The following is an 18,476-nucleotide window of genomic DNA, read 5'->3' as shown; positions in this document are numbered from 1 at the left end:
AAGTAGATCTCTATGAAAAGAAATACTGTAAGAATCAGGAGGAAAAACTATGACAAGGCATTACTGCTGTCTCAAGAAAACAGAAGCAGTCAACAAGGACAACACCAATGGTAGAAGTAACAGGGTGAAGTCTGATCAAACGTTTAGCACGGAGACAATTTCTACAACTCAAAAGCCCCACATGCATAAGTTCAGGAGTAAGTAGTGCTCTGTCTACACCAAGAGTGAAAAAAACGAAACCTGTCATTAGGCAGTAAGTAGAAAAAGTCTAAATCTTGGGAACTATTTAACAATGACTATTCATTTCACTTCTCAAAAATCACTGGAAAACACAAAAATTAACGTATATTCAAAAGTATGGTGGCAACCAAAGTTTCTATGAAACAAATGCAGCACAGCACCAAGAGAAATGAAGCTGAGCTTTTCAAATCCACACCTTATCAAAACTTTTAAAAAATATAAGAGCAAGGCACTATTAGAGTATTATGACATATCTGATGTGGCTCACTTAATGCTCACATCAACCCCAGTAAAGTCACTGCAGTTTGTAGATAAAACTTGAATCTAAAATATTACCTGAAGTCAAATCCCAATCTCATTAGAGTTGTACTGGTTATTATCTTACTGCCACTACCCCATCCCTCCAATACTCTTCTGCCCTACCCTGTGCCCAAAGGAGGCTGACCTCAACAGATGCATCTTCCGGGATCCAGTGCTATCCATCACTGGCAGATCAGAAGGCAGAGAAAAGCTGGATTACTTCTTTCCAGCTCCCTCCTTCCTGCTGGTCACATTTTGTGGCAGAAGCTCTGTCCCTCTACCACCATGGCTCCTGTCAGGCACTGCCTTCTCCACAGCTCTCACCAGGCTCTAATAACACTATATTTTCCTTGCCCCTTTGAGCTTCCCTCTGTAACTAATGAAAACATCCCTTGTCAGTTTTCTCAATCCACCCCTATCTCTGTAGTCCTCCATTAAAGTTTCTTAAACCACCTGAATTGGATTCTGTTACCTTCTAGAACCGAACTGTATGCCAGGTCTTAAAACCCAGATCTTTTGGTTCTAAAGTAGGCAGAGTTACATTCAACACATTAACACACACCATGGAGATAGTTCTTATTGAAATTTTGTATGGGGATTTGGTAAATGAAGCAAAGAAATTCCTAGGAACCCATAATTAAAGTGGGAAGAGAAAAGGAAGAACTAGAAATTTTTGTTTATATTTGGCATTAATATATTATGTAATATATACATATATATATTATCCAATACATTTTACAATTCTAGTATGAAGACAAATGATGGTTAGATTTAGGATAAACTCAAATACAAATTCAACTTCTCCCTCATTCTTTCAGAAACATTTCAAAATATACGTAGGGCCAATTAGTGTTCAGCACTGAGCTAGTGTTTCAAACCCCATACTTTACATAAAGTATTTATGTAACATTATTTTAGGTTAACAGCAACACTGGTTTAGTAAACATTTTAATCTAACACTTGCTTAACATTAAATATTCATATGCATCAATCATTAAAATCATCAATGAGCTTACAACTATTCATGGAAATGAGAGAAAATGTTTAGCTAAATATAAAGTAATAAGTTGGTTATAAAATGTCTTGGATAACTTTAATATAGGAACAAAAAGTGTCATAATATGAAACACTTGGCTACTTTTAATTTCCTTTGCCTTCAGAATCTTGGACCTCAAAACAAGTCTGCTATGTCAAGTTTCTATCCCCTGATCAGATAATAATGAGGAGTAGAAAGGTACACAGCAGGAGAAAGCAGAGACTGTCATCTCATCAGAGGTAACAGCACAGAACTTTTCTTAAATTAACTTTCCCACACTAGCAAGATTCTGGTCATCAGCTTCATACAGACACAGAAATTATATTTAACTAAGAAATTTACAATCAGTAAACTTTACTTAAGAAAACAGATACAAAGATAAAATCCCAACACAATTAAGTCCTCTGGCCTATTAAATTCTTATTCTCTTCTGCACAGAATCTAGATAAGGAAATTATCAGTAAAGACAAAAATTTTTGACCTATAAAAAACATTTCAGAACTGACATTTTTATGGTATGTGATCCCTAAACCAACTGAAATTCTTCTAGACACACACTCCATTCTTCTCCAATTTTTCTATTTCTCTTCAAAAGTTCCTTAACTTTTCAAATTTCCTGCCCTAGTAAACTTGTACTCTCTCAGGTATTGCATATTTGCTAATCAATTTCAATTACATATTTACTATTTATAACATATTTTGGGAATCTAAAATTAAGTAAAAACACAAAACTCAAGTTTAGGTTATTTTTACTAATGATCTAACACTTCAGCCATACAAAGTTATGAGAGTAAGAGAGAAATGGATCTCTAAGACTACATAATGAATTATGTCATGTCTTATAAAAAAAATTTAAATGGAGAGTAGATAGCACATCCTTGTTTTATAGTTAAGATTTTTCTTCTTTTTAAAAATGTTTTTTCTAATATTTCTGTACTGTAAAATTTACAGTGCCATATATTAGCTGTTTCTTGTTTGTTTTTAATATGTTACAGAATCACGGGGCTTCCCTGGTGGCGCAGTGGTTAAGAATCTGCCTGCCAATGCAGGGGACACAGGTTCAAGCCCTGGCCCAGGAAGATCCCACATGCTGTGGAGCAACTAAGCCCATGCACCACAACTACTGAGCCTGCACTCTAGAGCCCGCGAGCCACAACTACTGCAGCCGCGTGTCACAACTACTGAAGCCCGCACGCCTAGAGACCGTGTTCCGGAACAAGAGAAGCCACTGCAATGAGAAGCCCGTGCACCGCAATGAAGAGTAGCTCCCAGTCGCCAAAACTAGAGAAAGCCCATGCACAGCAACAAAGACCCAACACAGCCATAAATAAATAAAATAAAAATTTTAATTAAAAAAAAGAAAGAAGTTACAGAATCTTTTTAGAAACTTTCCCACATTCATACAACTCAAAGCAGAACCAGGGGGCTTCCCTGGTGGCACAGTGGTTAAGAATCCGCCTGCCAATGCAGGGGACATGGGTTCGAGCCCTGGTCCAGGAAGATCCCACATGCCACAGAGCAACTAAGCCCATGTGCCACAACTACCAAGCCCATGTGCCACAACTACTGAAGCCGGTGCACCAAGAGCCCATGCTCCGCAACAAGAGAAGCCACCACAATGAGAAGCCTGTGCAGCGCAACAAAGAGTAGCCCCTGCTTGCCGCAACTAGAGAAAGCCCGCGCGCAGCAATGAAAACCCAATGCAGCCAAATATAAATAATAAAATAAAATAAATTTATTTTTAAAAAAAAAAAAGCAGAACCAGGATAAAAAATATCTAAAACCCAACTGGTTAGTGCTCACTGTTAATTAGGTTAGTGTTCCTTACAGAGAGAGCATGGTGTACTGTTCACTCGACTATATCACACAACCTCTCCAAGAGTCCAGGTCTTCTGCAATTGTGCCTAATTAGCAAACACTGATTCTTAAAATTTTTACTATAATAATATTCAATCCCTCATTATATAAAATAATATGTAAGAGCAGTATCCAACAGAACCTTCTGGGATGGTGGAAATGTTCAATACATGTGATGTCTCCTATGGCAGTCACTATTCACAATATTTTTTAGCCTAATTTTTCCACCCTGCTTATTTCACCCTGCTTATTATACACCCTGCTAATAGTAGCTATGTCCATTCAAAAACTTGTTGCTAAGCCCCCCATAAAGGTATGAAAGTACTTCCCATGCAAGGATGGTTCAACATACGCAAATCAATAAATGTGATATACCACACTAATAAAATGAAGGATAAAAATCACATGAGTATCTCAACAGATGCAGAAAAAGCGTTTGATAAAATTCAACATCCTTTCACTATAAAAACGAAACATATAGTTACTAGAGGGAAAAGGGGGAGAGGGATAAATTGGGAGATTGGGATTGACATATACACACTAATATATATAAAACAGGTAATAAGGACCTACTGCATAGCACAGAGAACTCTATTCAGTACTCTGTAATGACCTATATGGGAAAAGAATCTAAAAAACAGTAGATATATGTGCATGTGTAACTGATTCATTTTGCTGTACAGCAGAAACTAACACAACACTGTAAATCAACTATACTCCAATAAAAAAATTTTTAATAAAATAAAATAAATAAAAATAAAAACTAAATAGATTGGGCACAGAAGGAACACACCTCAACACAACAGACGCTATATACGACAAGCCCACAGCTAACATTATACTCAACAGTGAAAAACTGAAAACTTTTCTCTAAGATCAGGAATAAGATAATGATGCCTGCTCTTACCACTTTTATCCAACACAGTATTGGAAGTCCTAGCCAGAGCAATTAGGCAAGAAAAAGAAATAAAAGGCATCAAAATCATAAAGTAAAAAGGAAAATGTTCTTTGTTTGCAGACGACATGATCTTACAGACAGAAAACCCTTTAAAGACTCCACCAAACACCTGTTAGAATAAACAATTTCAGTAAAGTTACAGAATACAAAATCAGTATAAAAACTCAGTTGTGTTTCTATACACTAATGACGAACTATTGTAAAGACAAAGTAAGAAAACAATCCCATTTATAATAGTATCAAAAAGAATAAAGTACTTCGGAATAAATTTAACCAAGGAGATGAAAGAAATTGAAAAAGAAATATACGGAAAGATATTCCATGCTCATGGATTGGAAGAATTATTAAAATGTCCATACTACCCAAAGTAATCTACAAATTCAATGGAATCCCTATCAAAATTCCAATGGCATTTTTCACAAAAATAGGAAAAAAACCCTAAAATTCATATGGAACCACAGAAGACCCTGAACAGCAAGAGCAATCTTGAAAAAGAAGAACAGAGCTAGAAGCATCAACTTTCTGATTTCAAACTATATTACAAAGTTACAGTAATCAAAACAGTATGAGACATGGACCAATGGAACAAAATGGAGAGTCCAGAAATAAACCCATGCACATATGGCCAGTTAATTTTCTACAAAGGAGTCAAGAATATACAACGAGTAAAGGATGATCTCTTCAATAAATGGCATTGGAAAAGCTGGATAACCATATGCAAAAGAATAAGACTGGGCCCCTATTTTATATCATATACAAAAATCAACTCAAGATGGATTAAAGACTTGAACATAAAATTTGAAACCATAAAACTCCTATAAGAAAAAGAAGGAGGTAAACTCCTTGATACTGATCTTGGCAAAGGTTTATCAAAAGCAAAAATAAACAAGTGGGACTACATCAAACTAAAAAACTTATGCACAGAAAAGGAAACCACCAACAAAACAAAAAATCAACCTATAGAACGGGAGAAAATATTTTTGATAAGGAGTTTATATCCAAAATATACAAGGGGGATTTTCCCTGGTGGTCCAGTGGTAAAGAATCCACCTTACAATGCAGGGGACGTGGGTTCGATCTCTGGCCAAGAAACTGGGATCCCACATGAAGCGGAGCAACTAAGCTCGCGCACCTCAACTAGACAGCCTGTGTGTCGCAAACCTCAGAGCCCACGCGCTCTGGAACCTGCAGGCCACAACTACAGAGACCATGCACCCTGTAGCCTGTGTGCCACAACTAGAGAAGAGAAAACCCACAGGCCACAACTAGTGAGAAGCCCACGCGATGCAACAAAGATCCCACATGCTGCAACTAAGACCCAACGCAGCCAAAAATAAATAAATCTCAAAATATACATGGAACTCATACAACTCAAGACAGCAAAAAAACTAAATAAACCAATTAAAAAGTGGGCAAAGGGGACTTCCCTGGTGGTCCCGTGGTTGAGACTCTGCACTTCCAATGCAGGGGGTGTGGGTTCAATTCCTGATCAGGGAACTAAGATCCCACATGCCATGAGGCACAGCCAAAAATTAATTAATTAGTTAATTTTAAAAAACATTTGTTAAAAAAAAAGTGGGCAAAGGACCTGAAGAGACTTTGCAACACATCCAAATGGCTAACAGGTACCTGAAAAGGTGCTCACTAATCATCAGGGAAATGCAATTCAAAACCACAATGAGATACCTCCACACACCTGCTTGAATGTTTATTATCAAAAGGCAAGAGATAACAAATGCTGGTGAGAATGTAGAGAAAAGGGAACCCTGGTACACTGTTGTTAGGAATGTAAATTGACACAGCCACCTTAGAAAACCATGTGGAAGCAAATCTAGAAGTCAAAAATAGAACTATCAGCAATCCACTTCTGGGTATATATCCGAAGGATATGAAATCACTACCTCAAAGAAATATCTGTACAGGCATACCACCACAATAAAACAAATTTGCAATAAAGCAAGTCACACAAACTTTTAGATTTCCCAGCACATAAAAAGCTATGTTTACACCATACTATAGTCTATTAAGTATGCAATAGCATTATGCCTAAAAAGACAATGTACATACCTTAATTTTAAAAATTAATGCTATTGGGAAAATGGCACCAACAGACTTGTTCAATGCAGGGTTGCCACAAACCTTCAGTTTGTAAAAAACACAGTGTCTGAGAAGCACAATAAACAAGATATGCCTGTACCCCCATGTTCACTGCAGTACTATTCATAAGAGCCAAGATATGGAAACAATCCAAGTGTTTATGAACAGATGAATGGATAAAGAAAATGTGGGCATGTGTTTAATATTATGCAGCCTTAAAAAAAGGAAATCCTGCCATTTGTGACAACACAGATGAACCTGGAGAGTGTTATGCTACGTGAAATAAGCCAGGAAAGACAAATACTGCATGGTATCACTTATATGTGGAATCTTAAAAAAAAAAAAAAAAGTCAAACTCAAAGGAAGAGAGAAGGAGAAGGGTGATTGCCAGGGGCTAGAGGGTGGGGGAAATGGGGACAGGTTGGTATAAAGGTACAAATTTCAGTTTTAAGATGAATAAGGTCAGGACTTCCCTGGTGGCACAGTGGGTAAGACTCCATGCTCCCAATGCAGGGGGCCCGGCTTCAATCCCTGGTCAGCGAACTAGATCCCCACATGCATGCTGCAGCTAACAGTTTGAATGCCACAACTAAGGAGCCCACGTCGGCAACTAAGGAGTCCTGGAGCTACAACTGAGGAGCCTGCCTGCCACAACTTAGACCCAGTGCAACCAAATAAATAAATATTTTTTTAAAAAGATGAATAAGGTCTAAGAACCTAATGTATACAACATGGTGACTATAGCTGACAACGCAGTGTTGTATAATTAGAATTAATTTGCTAAGAGTTGAACTTAAGTATTCTTACCCCCCCCCAAAAAAAGAGGTAAATATGTGAGGTGATGAATGTGTTAACTTGATTGTGGGAAGCCTTTCACAATGTATACATATATCAAGTCATCACTGTTGACACCTGAAATATATTACAATTTTATTTCTCAATTATAACTCAACAAACTGGGGGGGGGGGAATGATTCCCAAAGTGAAAACAAGCACTATATAAATATAATGTGGTATTATTTTTCAAAAACCAGTCTCTCTCAATCATCCCTTTAGTCATTCTGTCAGTCAAAACTCTAAATATTCCTGTAAAATTTGCCATGCATTAGTATTATAACAGCTCTATTAAGTTTAACAGTACTATGGCAGCCTCTTAAATCCACCCCTTGTTTCAAAACTAATCTGTATCTAATCCAGACTTACATGCAAAGTGAACACCTTCCTCTGAAATCTGCTCCCTGCCATTCTGTATTTGTAATTTCACCACTCTCCTCTACCCATTTACCCAGCTTAGGAATCTTCCCAGTTTTCTGCTGCCCATACCACATGCCATCAACTGTCTCATTTTATTGATTCTAACTCTACATTCCCTTACATCCATAATTCCCTGCATGTTTCCTATTCCTGCTGTAAAAAATTATCCACAGATTTAGTGGCTTAAACAACACAAATGTATTATCTTACAGTTCTGGAAGTCCGAAGTCCAAAATCAGTCTCACTGGGCTAAGATCAACATGTCACCAGGGCTTTGTTCCTTCTACAGTCTTTTGGGAAAATCTGTTTCCTTGCCGTTTCTAGCTTCTAAAGACTGTCCTTTCCTTGGTTCATGGTCCCACATCATCTGACTTTGGTTCATGGTCCTTCCATCATCACATTTCCTCTCTCCCTCTGCTTCTATCATCACATGGCCTTTTCTGACCCTGACTTTCCTGCTTCCTTTTACAAAGACCCTTGTGTTTACATAGGACCTACAATCCAGGATAATCTCTCCATCTCCAGATCCCTATTTTAATCTACAAAGATCCCTTCTGCCAAGTAAAGTAACATATCACAAGTTCACATGGACATCTTTGAGGGGGCCATTATTCACATCTTCCTCTTCTATTCTCAAGGCCACTGTTCTATTTCAAAACTCATTACCTCTCCTCCAGGTTACCTTATCATCTTAAAAATAACTGATCTCTTTAAATCAAATCTCTCCTTGCCCCAATTATTTCTACAGACACCAGAACCAAACTAATCCTCGCTTTTCAGTGATTATTACATGTCTCAAATTCAATCACTTTCCTTCTCTTTTTAGTAACTATTCCGAACCTTCACACCTTCTTCAAGCTCACAACATTCCCAAAGTCTTTTCTTAAAATCACTTTACTTCTTTTTCACAGAAAAAAACAAAGGTTATTGGGCATGTCTCCTGCCTGCAAACTTTTTTTTTTAAATTTATTTTATTTTATTTTTTTTTATTTTGGCTGCGTTGGGTCTTTGTTGCTGCATGCGCGCGGGCTTTCTCTAGCTGCGGCGAGCGGGGGCTACTCTTCGTTGCAGTGCGTGGGCCTCTCACTGCAGTAGCTTCTCTTGTTGCGGAGCACGGGCTCTAGCCACGCGGGCTTCAATAGTCGTGGCACGTGGGCTCAGTAGTTGTGGCTCCCGGGCTCTAGAGCGCAGGCTCAGTAGTTGTGGCGCATGGGCTGAGTTGCTCCGCCCTGCCTGCAAACTTAATCTGTATCTCCATCCACTTTATATTCCACCTGATCTCACAGCAGAGGTGTTCCTCTTTCTATCTAAGGCTAACTCCCGCAATAATACTTTCAATCCCATATTCTCTAGATCCTTACTTCACAGAGTTTGGCCCACAAACCAAAGCAGCATCAGCTTCATCAGGGAGTTTATGAGAAATGCTGTATCTCAGGCCCCAACCCAGACCTTCTGATTCAGAATCTGCATTTCAACAAAATCCCCATTATCGTTTGAGATGCTCTATGGCTCCTCTATGGCTACTCCATTACTTGTGACTTCAATCTTTTGCTGTCTACTCATTATTTCCCCTCAGGAAATAACTAACTCAAGACTCTAAGATTTTTAAAAACAGGCAAGAAAAAACAAGCAATAAATGATACCTTGCTATTGTATCTTTATCTCTCCTTCCAATTACAGTCAAATTCTCATCCACCCCACATACTCCTCAAACCACTCTAATCTGGCTTATGTGTCCTCACTGTAATTATTGAGGTGACCAATGACCTACCTCTGGAGGAAAAATAAAGGGAAAAAGAAATAAAAATATCAATATCTATGATGACAGTGCTGACTATACCCTTAAGAAACACTTTCTAACCACTTCCACTACCGTTTTTTCCTGATTGTTTTTTTACTTCTATGGCCGTTTCTCAGTGCTCCATAAGGTTCCTCTTCATTATACCCATTCTCCCATGATCCCCATGATTACTTAATTTATACGTATGGATTAAATTATCACCTAAACATTGATTACCCCCCTAAGTCATCCTCCACCCCTCCCAATTATCCTAAATGCACCTTCAACACAATACAGCTGAAGCTATTAGGCTTCCTCTCCAAATCCACCCCCTTTCTCCTTAAATATACCCTATCCTCAGGCAATGGTATCCACTGAAGTAGAAGAAATCCAGAAGTCATTCTATATTCCACCTGATCCCTTTCCTCCCTTCTCCCATATCCAACTGATCTCCAAGTCCTGTCAATTCTACATCTCAAGCATGTCTCCAATTTTCGAGGCTCTTTATCCCCTTAGCTACTATTTCACATGAGGTCCTACCTCATCTTTTACTTTGCCCAGTGTAATAGTCTCCTTACCAGATTCCCCACCTCGAGTCTCTACCTTTTCCAATTTACTGACACCTGAATCTTTCAGTTACCCTCTATCAAAATTCTTCATAGCCTTGCACTGCACACAAAACCTTGTCCAGCCATCCCAAAGCACATAAAGTGCCTCGTCTAGAATGTTTCTCTCATGTTCCTCTCTTTCCCTATTTTATCTGCTAAGCAAAGGGATACTTCATAGCAAAGCACAAATGTCTACCACACCTCTATAAAGCCTCCCCTTTTTATGCCAGGCAGCTGCAGATGTTCCTTGCACTATGATTCTACAACACTTCATTCACATTTCATTAAAATAATAATCTGTCTTCCCCAACTAAACTGAGATCACTGAATTTTCATAGCCCTGACTAGCACAGACCTGGCACTGGCAGATGCTCAATAAATATTTTCTGGTAGTATTCCTAGTGAATAGAATTCACCTTCCTTAGTCTAGTATTAACATGCTACATAATCTGTCTGGTCCTAACCTACTTTTCCTTATCAAATTCTGAATTTGCCTAATGCTCCATGCCATTACTCCCACAGATTGACCCACTGCGATTATCCTCTTCTCCTCCATCTTCTATTGAAGTCCTATCCACCTTTCAAGGCCTAGTTCAAGAGTCCTTCCTTCTTCATAAAGCTGTACCACCAACTCCAAGAAAAAAGCAAGGTCTTCTTTCTTTGAATCCCTATAGCACCTTATCTGCATCCTTCTTAAGATCTTTATCATTCGTAACATTGCACTTTAGATATTACCACATTATCTACTAGACTATATCCTCTTTAAGGAGCAAACACCAGATGTAATTCATTTTTGTATCACTCCACAGCCCTTAACGTAGTAACACACAGATGGTAGTCTTTTATTAAATAAACAAGCATACCACACTGAACCCCACAGTTTACAAAATACTTTTATAGGCATTTTTCATTTGACTTGCTCTTTATATCAACCAAGGCGTAGAGAAAGCAGAACTAAGATAAAGAGGGTCAAGAAATTTTCTTAGAGACGAGGAGCTATGAAAAGGTAGAGTCAATACTCAAGAGCAAGTCTTCCCGTTCAAAGCCAGGCATTATTTATTGCTACCACACCATACTACACCCTTCCCCTCCATTTATTTAATTCTTATCTGTCTTTATGGGTCAAGTTAAAGTCCCATCTCCTCTGTAACCTTCTCATTTGCTGAAATCATATAACACTTGTTACATACTGCCTTGTATTTTATGTCTTTGTTTTCTAAAAATACAAATTGGATTATGCCACATCTTCGCCTAAAACTCTCCAATGGCTTCTCAATGCATTTAGAATAAAATAAAAATCTTTTTTGTGATCCACAAAACCCAAATTGCCTCTCATCTTTATTATACCCTCCTTCACTCACTAGGCTAAAGCCACACAAGCCTCTTTTCTGCGTCTTCAAAGGGTCACGCTTTGCAACGTAAATGTCCGTCGACAGATGAACTGATAAAGATGAGGTATATACAACAGAATATTACTCAGCCATAAAAAAGAATGAAATAAGGTCATTTGCAGCAGCATGGATGAACCTAGAGCTGATCATACTAAGTGAGGTTAAGTCAAAAAGAAAGACAAACATGATATCACTTATATGTGATCTAAAAAAAAGTGATACAAATGAACTTATTTACAAAACAGAAACAGACTCAGACATTGAAAACAAACTACCAAAGGGGAAAGGGAGGAGAGGGATAAATTGGGAGTTTGGGATTAACAGATACACGCTACTGTATATAAAATAGATAAACAATAAGGACCTACTGTATAGCACAGGGAACTATATTCAATATCTTATAATAAGCTATAATGGAAAAGAATCTGAATGAGAACAGATATACAGAGATAGAGACAGAGACAGAGATGTATAACAGAATCACTTTGTTGTATACCTGAAACTAACACAGCACTGTAAATAAATTATACTTCAATTTTTTTTTAAATGAGAAAAAAGAAAATGAAAGTCACACTTCTTCTTGATTTGATACCTTAAAACATTGTTTTTTATCTTCCTGGGATGCTTAGGTCATCACATAGCTGACGCTTGTCATTTAGGTCTCCATTTAATTATCAACTTCATAGTGAAGTTGATAAATTAGAAAGATAAATTAGCACATATACACCCCTCTTCTCCACCAATGTCTTATTTACCACTATAACCCCAGTGCCTAAAACTATGTTTGGCATATAATAAGAGATTAAAAGATATTTACTGAAGTGATTAATAAAAGTAAAGAACAAGTTATCTACTTCTCTGAATGTCTGCAAATACTAGCAGAATGCTTTGGGTAACTGATACCCAGCTAGTTAACTAATAGGCATAGGTCCACTGATAAAATTCTACTTAAACTAAGAAGATTTAGGAGACAGAATTACATTTAGTTAACTAGCTTCTTCATATAAACATTGAGATAAATTTATTATTTTTATTAACAACCAAACATTTTACATCCATTATACCACAGGGACTTAATAAAGCAAAACTAATTTTTCTAATGTAAAACTATATTTATTCCTTCTTTTTAATAACTAGAGGGTCTTCTTGATTAAAAAAATAATTCAGTCACAGAAGAAATACAAATGGCCATTTAAGAAATTTAAATGTTGTCTTCTCTCTGGTAACCAGAAAAGGCAAAATAAAATGTTGGTAATAAATTTACAACCATCAGAATGGCAAAAAGAAAAATTCTGAAAATATCAAGTATTCACCAGAATTTAGAGAAACGGTCACTCATATAAATTATCAGAGGAAATATAAAATTGCTAACTAAGCCTTTTAAAAAAAGGCAATTCGGTAGTACCTATCAAATGCTTTTGATCTGCAATTTCACTTATAAGAACATATCCTACAAAAACATTTCTAAATGTGTCAAAAGTTATCACTCTGATATCCTTTAAAGGACTGTTTGTAATATTAAAAAAAAAAAAAAAAAAAAAGCTTAGTGCCCAATAGTTGATGGTTAAATAAAGCTTGATAGATTTCATTATGGAATTCTATGTAGCCATTTGGAAAGATCTTCAAATCATACTGTTAAAAAAAAAAAAAAAGTAAAGAACAACACCTGTGGCATAATAACATTCTTAATGTTTACGTGTATATATGTTTGTATGTAAGTATATATGCAGAAAAAGGATGTACACCAATCTATTTACACGGTTATATATTTGGAAGGAAACAGGAATGAAAAGGGCATAAAGGCTAGCTTTCACATCTTGCTACACCTCTGTATAGTTTTCAAGCATTTCATATGTTTTAAATATAAAAAGAGTATAGGTTAAAAAAAGTCACACAATTTCATTGTATAAAACTGAAAAATGCAGAAAAATTCAAGGATTAACACCAAGAGAAAACTTTAAAGATGAACACTACCAGAAATTACTACAAACCAGAATGCATGGTATTTTACAATGATTTTTACACTGTCACTTTCTTTAATAAAAATGAAAAAAGTTGTATCAATTTATTTACTCCAGTACACCAACTGCTTAACTTCAAAGAATTAAATTTAGAAAATCATGCATGCTTAAGTAACACTAACTAAAGGAAACACTATCAACATTAATGCATATATTTTCCATAATGAAACATTTTTCATATGTTTCTTCCAGCACAGTCTATGAGGAAACTGATGAGGCCAATCACTACACACATACTACAAAATAGGAGACTTCCTCTTTTCCTAGCCCATAGGACAACAGTGGATAATTACACAGGCTTGTGTATAAAGGACACCATAGGACAACAGTGGATAATTACACAGGCTTGTGTATAAAGGACAACCAAAGCATCTGGAATTTTTTTGACACCAAAAATTAGACTCTGAGGGAAACAACTTTAATCAAAAAATAAAACAAAGGCACTTATGAAAAATTCACAGCTAAAATCATTTTGTGGAGAAAGACTAAATGTTTTCCATACCTGATCAGGAACAAGGCAAGGTAGTCCGATTTCACCTCTTCTAATCAACACTGAACTTGAAATTCTAGCTGTTATAATTAGGCAAGAAAAAGAACTAGACCAGGGGAAAATAAAGAAAACATTCTCTATTTGCAGATAACATACCTTGTATACGGAATATCCTAAGGAATCCACTAAATAACTATTAGAACTAATAAGTCAGCAAGATGGCAGGATACATGAGCAATATAGAAAAATCTTCTGTAGGGAATTCCCTAGCAGTCCAGTGGTTAGGCCTCAGCACTTTCACTGCCAGGGCCCGGTGTGCAATTCCTGGTCAGGGAACTAAGATCCTGCAATACACACAGAGCAGCCAAAAAAAACCCACTACTGTAGTTCTACACAGTAGCAATGGACAATCAAAATTTACTTACAAAACAAGGTCCTACTGTATAACACAGGGAACTACTAATTCAATATCCTATGATAAACCATAATGGAAAAGAATATGAAAAAGAATATATATATCTATAACTAAGTAACTCTGCTGTACAGCAGAAATTAACACAACATTGTAAATCAACTGTACTTCAATACAGTTTTTTGTTGTTGTTGTTGTTGTGGGGTTTTTTTGGTGGTACGCGGGCCTCTCACTGCTGTAGCCCCTCCCGTTGCGGAGCACAGGCTCCGGACGCGCAGGCGCAGCGGCCATGGCTCACGGGCCCAGCCGCTCCGCGGCATGTGGGATCTTCCCGGACCGGGGCACGAACCCGCGTCCTCTGCATCGGCAGGCGGACTCTCAACCACTGCGCCACCAGGGAAGCCCAATACAGTTTTTTAAATTTACCCCAAAAACTTTAACTTACAATAATAATTCCCATTGCAACAGCCTTACAAAGAATACCTAAGAATAAATTTAACAAGAGAAGTACAAGGATTGTACCTAAAACAAAAAACACCATTGAAAATACTTTAAAACACCATTGAAAATACTAAGGAAAATCTAAATAAATGGAAAGACATTCCATGTTCTGGTATTAGATGACTTAACATTATTAAGATGGTAATACTCCCAAACTGACCTCCAGATTCAACGCAATCCCTATGAAAATCCTTAACTGCCTTTTTTGTACAAATTGGCAAGCTGATCCTAAAATTTGTGTGGAAATGAAAAGGATATCCCCACCACCCTCCCCTGCTCCCACAAGAAAAAGACAAAAAACACAAAGTCAAAGCAATCTAAAAGAGAAAATCTGGAAGGTTCATACTTCCTGATTTCAAAAATTACTGTGAAGTTAGAATAATCAAGATTGTGTCGTACTGGCATAAGGATGGACATGTAAATCAATGGAATAGAACTGAGAGTCCACAAAATTAACTGAAAATAGATTGAAGATCAAGATGTAAGAACTAAAACTATAAAACTCTTAGGAGAAAATACAGGAACAAATCTTTGTGACTTTTAATTAGGTAAAGCCTTCTTAGGTGTGATACCAAAGCACAAGCAACAAAAAGAAAAATTAACTAGACCATCAAAATGTAAAACTTTTGTGCTTAATAGACAACAATAAAGTGATACAACAGGAGAAAATATTTGCAAATCAAGTATCTGTGCCATAATTTATTTATCTGCCCCCCTATTCAGAATACTTAGGTTGTTTCCAGTTTTTGTTATTAGGTAGGAATTATTCATTCCAGTTTACAAGTAGAAAGACTAGGGCTCAAAAAGGATAAGTAAATAAATTGCTTGATATTGCTCTGTTACAAAAGCACCAGAGTTAGCACCTAAATTCACATCTGTATTATTTCTAAGTCTTTGCTTTTTCCTTTATACTGTATCTCTACCCAGCCAACCCAAGGCACAAGATCTGCCAACTACATAGTAGTCTTTTGGTTGTTCTGTTGACCGCTGCCCTAGGAATTCTATTTTCTTTTTCTTTTGGGTCCATAAACAATGTCTCAAAAGCTAAGTGACTTGTCTGAAGTTACACTACTACAATAGCCCAAGTGGTAGCCAACAAGTTACTTGCAGAAGACTCCATTTCTTTGTACTAAGTTAATGTTGACTCTCCCAAACACAAGTTTGTCTCTCTAGGAGAAGGAGAAATGTTGCAAGTCATATTAAGGGAGTTGGATCCAGAATATATAAAGAACTCTTAAGATTCAACAATAAGAAGGCAACCAGCTTTTAAAATGGGTAAAGGATTTGAATAAACATTTCCCCCCAAAAGATATACAAATGGCCAATAAACACATGAAAAAACGTTCAACATTATTAGTCATCAGGGAAATGAAATCAAAAGCACAATAAGATAGCACTTTAAACATAAGGATGTCTATGATTTAAAAAAACAACTATTGTCAAGGATGTGGAAAAACTGCAACTCTAACATACTGCTGATTGGAATATAAAAAGTAATGCTGCCACTCCGAAAAAGTTTGGAAGTTTCTTAAAATGTTAAACATAAGCTTACCACATGACTCAGAAATTCCACTCTTAGGTATATACTCAAGAGAAATAAAAACATATCTTCATGCAAAAACTGTACACAAGTGTTCAAAGGAGCATTATTCATAACAGACCAAAGTGTAAACAACCCAAGTATCCATCAACTGATGGTAAAATATGGTATATCCATATAATGGCACACTACTTTGCTAAAAATGGAATGAAGAACTGATACATGCTACAACATATATGAACCTTAGAAACATTAAGTTTAAAGAAAAAAGCCAGTCACAGAAGACCACAAACTGTATGATTCCATTTATATGAAATGTCCAGAAAAGGCAAGACCATAAAAACAAGAAAGTAGATGGGTGGTTGTCAGAGACTTGGGGAGGTGGGAATGCAGAGTGACTACCACCGAGTTTCTTTCAGGTTTGATTAAAATGTTCTAAAATTAGTGGCAATGGTTGCACAACTCTGTGAATACACTAAAAGACCACTGATTGTACTATTTAAAAGTAAATTGTATAGTTATTTAAAAAACTAGAAAAAGTAAATAACATAACTCTGAAATGTTTCATGTTTATTCTAAAAGTGTATTTCCTTTCCTTTATGTTCCTAATGGAACACTGAAAGTTAAAAAAAAAAAAAAAAAAAAAAGACAGATGGCTGACTTTCTGCAGATTTGCTCAGGCAAACAAGTTCTAATCCACTGAGCATACCCCTGTCTTCATGTTTCACTGAATCATGTCTTGAGACATGTTTCTGAACAGAGAAAAAAGAAAGATGGTGAGAATAGCACAGGAAGGGCTTAATACCTGATTTGCACAAAGGCACATAGTTTTGATTAGTCTAACTCTAGTCATCATGAATTTATTCATAGGCCAATATTAGACTCTGTTAATAGCAAAATTTATTGTAGTTCTATACACTAGCAATGGACAATCAAAATTAAATTACAAAAACAATACCCATTATAATAGCCTTAAAAAAAATACCTAGGAATTTAACAAAAGTAGTTCAAGGATTGTACCCTGAAACATTTTTTAAAAATTGAAAAGATTAAGGAAAATCTAAATAAATGGAAAGACATTCCATTTTCATGTATTAGATGACAACATTATTAAGATAGGAATACTCTCAAATTAATCTCTAGATTCAATGCAATCCCTGTGAAATTTTTTAAATTCTGAGGTGCTGGATATTTTATTATCCACATCAATCTAATATTATTTGTCAGGTATCTATCACCTATAGATACAACAGGTGGCAGGTGCTTAAGAGACACTAAGATTAAAAAAGAAACTCATGGGGCTTCCCTGGTGGCGCAGTGATTGAGAGTCCGCCTGCCGATGCAGGAGACGCGGGTTCGTGCCCTGGTCCGGGAGGATCCCGCGTGCCGCGGAGCAACTGGGCCCGTGAGCCATGGCCGCTGAGCCTGTGCGTCCGGAGCCTGTGCTCCGCGGCGGGAGAGGCCGCGGCAGTGAGAGTCCCGCATACCAAAAAAAAAATAAAAAATAAAAAATAAAAAAAAATAAAAAAGAAACTCATGTAACTTAAAATCCAGTGGCTGGGGCTTCTCCGGTGGTGCAGTGGTTAAGAATCTGCCTGCCAATTCAGGGGACAAGGGTTCAAGCCCTGGTCCGGGAAGATCCCACATGCCCCGGAGCAATGAAGCCCGTGCACCACATCTACTGAAGCCCACATGCTCTAGAGCCCGCGCACCACAATGAAGAGTAGCCCCCGCTCGCCACAACTAGAGAAAGCCCACGCACAGCAACAAAGAGCCAAAAATAATAAATAAATAAAAATAATTTTTTAAAAAAATCCAGTGACTGAAGCAAAAACCAATTATTATGGAAACTCTCGTTAAACTGTGCAAGCCAGGAGTGAAATAAGTCGAAGTACCCAGGGGGAAAAATACATATATACAGAATTCCATACCTAGCAAAAATATCTTTCACAATGGAGACTTTTTCAGAGAGACAAAACAGCAGACCTGCA

The 18,476-nt window shown here is 37.0% G+C and overlaps 1 protein-coding gene across 2 annotated transcripts in view; it reads right to left on the bottom strand.

Annotated features, from left to right (window-relative positions):
• Window positions 1–18,476, bottom strand: part of CDK13 (cyclin dependent kinase 13) — a 114,292-nt gene that overhangs the window by 84,816 nt on the left and 11,000 nt on the right. The window lies entirely within an intron of this gene.

This window comes from Kogia breviceps, chromosome 9 (assembly GCF_026419965.1).
Source record: "Kogia breviceps isolate mKogBre1 chromosome 9, mKogBre1 haplotype 1, whole genome shotgun sequence".
Lineage (NCBI taxonomy): Eukaryota > Metazoa > Chordata > Mammalia > Artiodactyla > Physeteridae > Kogia > Kogia breviceps.
Note: the sequence above shows the minus strand (reverse complement) of the source record. Positions and strands in the feature narration are given on the sequence as shown.